This window comes from Nannospalax galili, unplaced genomic scaffold (genome assembly GCF_000622305.1).
Source record: "Nannospalax galili isolate Female #2095 unplaced genomic scaffold, S.galili_v1.0 scaffold671, whole genome shotgun sequence".
Taxonomy (NCBI): Eukaryota; Metazoa; Chordata; class Mammalia; order Rodentia; family Spalacidae; genus Nannospalax; species Nannospalax galili.
The window spans coordinates 814064-818844 of NW_008329133.1; the positions used below are offsets into that span (position 1 = coordinate 814064).

Sequence of the window (4781 nt, forward strand, 5' to 3'; positions counted from 1 at the left end):
ACCTACCATATGACTCAGTTCTACCACTCCTTGTCATATACCCAAATGACTCATTCTGTTATAGAGACACTTGTACAACCATGTTTGTTGTGGCTCTTTTCATAATAGCTAAGAGATGGAAGCAACCTAAGTGCCCCCCAACTGACGAGTGATTAAGAAAAATGTGGTATATTTACACAGTGGAGTTCTATTCAGCAGTAAAGAAAGATGAAATAATGAAATTTGCAGGTAAATGGATGGATCTAGAAACTGTTGTACTAAGTGAAGTAACACAGACTCAGAAAAGCAAAAGACGTATGGTCTCCCTCATTTGTGGATCCTAACACCAAATTCTTTTATATTCCATGTTCTTTTAATAACATGACGCTGTACAGAAATCTCTGCTGTGTGAAATAAGTGCCATCGTCTCGATTTCTTCTGTGCCTGCTTGCTAAACATCGTCACTTGTTGATGGTTGTGCTCCTTCATTAAAGGAGGGGCAAGCATGGTCATGAGACCCTCACTAGAGTATCCAGCCACTCTTCCCAGCCAACTGTATGTAATTTGGCCCTAATCACACATGGTATCTTGGATTTGGGAAAGACTAAAGTATATAATCTGGGGTAGGCTGGGAAGAGAAGGCTTGATCCATGCTGGGTAAAGACTTTCCAGTATGCACAACCCAGGTCACTCATACACTTCAGCAACACCTCAGTCATCTCTGCAAGTAAGCTCAGTAAATTCATTGGTTCCCCAGGAAATTTTTAATCAAACATTGGTTTGACACTAGAACCTTAAAAGAGTTGCTTAGTATCCCCAGGAAAAGAATTCTCACAACATATGGAAAATTTATTTGTTAATGTTATTATGTCTCATAATTATTAAAAAAGAAAATGAGGATGTAAAAGATGTTAAAAGGATATGGAATGGAGGTGTTTTCCAAAATAGAAAAAATGAGAAAGACTAAGCAAGTAATGAGGGTCTTTGTAAGTTTGCTATGATATATAAAGGATGAGACAAAAACGACATATATATAATCTTAAAATTTCTAAGGTCATATTCTAGTCAACTAGTTTAAGGAACATAATATATGTCTAGTCAAGATTTATCTGAGAACGTTTGGTTTTTTTCCCAAGCTTTATCTACCTAGCACATAGTAATTAAAAGTACCAGACTGATAGAACTAACCTACTTGGATATTTAACAGCCATACTTTGAGACCTATACTAATCTGGTCAGAAGGACTTAAAGGACAGTCTTTGCTCCTTGCCCTCCAAGGTCAACTAAGTTCCAGGGGACTATGGAGCATCGCTCAAAATGTCCTGTAACTGTGGTAAGGTCACCTGTCCTCCTGTTCAGAGAGGCCATGGAAACCCCACCAGATGGACTTGAACCAGTGCCCAGTCTACAAAGAGGAGGGTCAACTCAGAGGAAACATTTCTTCCATGCTTCCAAGTGAAGCCAGCCATGGTCGAGCAGGACCTTTGACTTGTCTTCACACAGATGGAACTGGTAAAAAAAAAAAATAATAAGTAGCCAGGAGCTCCTCCCAAGCCCATGTTACCCCTAAGGAACAGATCCTCCAATGACCTGAAGAGTAAAACTGAATTAGTTCATTTTGGCCAACTATATGGTCTTAAACACCCAAAAGGAAAGTATAACCAAAGAGTAAAGCGATCAGTATATTTCTTTAAGAGTTCAAGGGATTACACTTCCCAGACATTAGGCTTACATCTGTATAAAATGTTATTTAGACAATTATTTCTCATTGATGATTTTGTTTCTAAGCAGAAATTTCTGCGCAGATGTGAGACTTCAAATCTTGGTCTGCAATACTGTAGTGCCTGCCTGTAGCTAAGGGAGACAAGCCACTATTGTTCTAAAATGGTGGCTAAATTTGTTTTCTCCCCCTATCTAGAAGCCTTTGAGAGGGAACTGACACTGATTCTAGCCACTCCAACAGCTCTCAAAGTGCTTGGAAACAAATCCTGAGCCCATCACTTTTGAATCCAGCCTTCACAGACAAAAGAAAAATCAAGAGGAACCCAATAAGAGGATGCTTTTAGAAGCTCTCGCCAAGAAATCCCAATGGACTCTGATATGAACATATGAAATTTGCCATGTTCTGACTTTTTTCTGGTTCCCTGTCTACAACTTGTAATGCTAACTACTCTTGCTTTTACTTCTCCTTCACATGTCCTAGGCACCAGTCAAAGACTTTCTTTTCTCCCTATAGTTAAGAGTTATGCAATTTGAGAGTCTTTTAGATAGACCCATTGAAGGGGTACTCCAATTTGCTCATCCTCTATCCCTGTTCAGCATGGAAGAAGCCAGAGCGGTCTGCGTCCCAATGGCAATTTGGGTAACCTCTTCAGAGGATGGTGTGATGAGAATAGGAGGTAGGAATAGTCTAGGTGGTTAGGGTTAAAAGTTTCCAAAGAGGGGCCAGAGCCTCTAGGCTGCCATCATTTCTGCTTCTCTGCCAGTCTGGAGCGAGCAAGCAGGAGGCTGTTGGACAGCAGTAGAGGAGCAATGCCTAAATCAAAGGAGCTTGTTTCTTCGAGCTCTTCAGGCAGCGATTCTGGCAGTGAAGTTGAAAAAAACGTTAAAGAGGAAAAAGAAAGTTGCCTCCAGAAAAACCTGTAAAGAAACAAAAGCCTGGTGAAACTTCGAGAGCTTTGGCCTCTTCCAAGCAGAGTAGCAGCCGCAGAGATGACATGTTTCAGATTGGGAAAATGAGGTACGTCAGTGTTCGGGACTTTAAAGGGAAAATTCTAATTGATATTAGAGAATATTGGATCGACTCAGAAGGTGAGATGAAAGCAGGAAGAAAAGGTATTTCTTTAAATATGGAGCAGTGGAGCCAGCTGAAGGAACAGATTTCTGACTTTGATGCTGCAATAAGAAAACTATAAAATCTGAGCCATATCAAACTTGTACTGTTCTAGTTGTTTTAATCTGTCTTTTTACATTGGCTTTTGTTTTCTAAATATTGTTTTCCAAGCTGTTGTATATTTGGATTGCAGAACAATTTGTAAAATGAATACTTTTTTAATGTGCATTATTAAAAATATTCTGAGTTAAGCTAATTGTCAACTTTTTTAAAGAGGATTGTTTTGTTGCCTCCCCCCCCAAACCTAGTGTGAAATAAAATCCGATCAATACGAAAAAAAAAAAAGATTCCAAGAAAAGTAGCCAGTTTCTTGGCTAAAAATCAAAATGCCCTTGGGTCTCTTAGCATCATACTCTGTTCCAAATGCCAAAAATGTCAAAAGTATTTGTGAGCTCTTATCTAATCCCTAAAAATTTTAGGGTTACCGCTTCAGAGGTGGCTATATTAGAGTAGCAAAAAGCCCAAAAAAGAAAGAAAAAGAAAGAAAGAAGACAGAAGGAAGGAAGGAAGGAAGGAAGAAAGAAAGAAAGAAAGAAAGAAAGAAGAAAGAAAAAGAAGTTGTCAGGAAAAAGCGATGGGGAGGTATGGGAGGTGTTGCAGGGGAGGGAGTGGGCGTGGATTTGATCAAAACACCTTATATGCATGTATGAAATTCTCAATAAAGTTTTTTAAGTGGGCTTTGGAGCTGTAGTTAAGAGCACTGGCTGCTCTGGCAGAGGACCCAGGCTCAGTTTCCAGCACCCACATTGCAGTTAACAACTGTCCTCAACCGTCTGTGACTCCAGTTCCTGGAGATCTGAGGCCCTTTCCTGAACTCCATGGGTACTGTACGACATACGTGGGGTGCATTTACATACATGCAGGTAGTACACTCATACATATAAAAACAATAAAAAAAAATTTTTAAAAGTAGGTTTTTCTGAACAGTTTTACATTATACCAGTTTACTATGAGTTAGTGCTTTTTGTTTTTTTGCTAGGTCAGCCTTTCATGGAAGTTTATAAGCTAACATAATTTATAAGATAATCATATAATGCAGTACTTGTCCTTTGTGTGTAGCTTATTAAAATTCTGGAAGAATTCAAGATTCATACATATTGTTGCATGTGTCTGAATTTTATTACTTTCTAAGACTGAATCATATTCTACAATATGTATATACTACATTTTGTTTACCCATTCACTGATTTATAGACACTTGATCTGTTTCCAGTTTTTGGCTATTGTCAATAATGCTGCTGTGAACACTGATGTTCAGTAACTATTCAAGACCCTTCTTTCAGTTCTTTGGAAGTGGAATTTGTGAACCACGTAATAGTTGCATGCTAACTTTTTAAAAAGAATTAGCCTACTGTTCTGCATAGTGGCTACAACATTTTATATCCCCACTACCAATGCACAAGGATTCCAATTTCTCCACATCATTGAAGACATTTACAATTTGCTATCCTTAACTTTTTTATTTATAATTGTCATGCTAATGTGCATGAAATGTTATCTTCTTGTGGTTTTGATGTACATTACCATAATGAATAGTGTTGTTGAACATTTTATGTGTGTATTGGATTGAAACCACTATTTCACACATGCTAACCACATGTTCTAACATGGAATATACACAGCCCCCACCCCCTTTTTGTGAACTTGAGTTGTTTTGTTGTTGTTGTTATTTCATTAGATGATGTCACTTGAAAATAGACAGTTTTCCTTCTTTTCAAAGTTTGGTGCTTTTTACTGTTCTTGCTTAAATCATCTATATATAACTGTCAGCACACTTATGAATGCAAATGTCTTCAGCTCTTAAAGAAAAATTTTATCAGCTTTTCTCACTGAATATGTTAGCTGTGAATTTTTCACACTGGGTTTGTTTTAAAGGTTCTTACTATTTGTTTATCCTAATACCAGGAAA

At 37.9% G+C, this 4781-nt stretch overlaps 1 pseudogene; it reads left to right on the forward strand.

Annotated features, from left to right (window-relative positions):
* Positions 1-2493: 2493 nt before the first annotated feature.
* Positions 2494-3003, forward strand: LOC103733525 (annotated as a pseudogene).
* The last annotated feature ends 1778 nt before the right edge of the window (positions 3004-4781 follow it).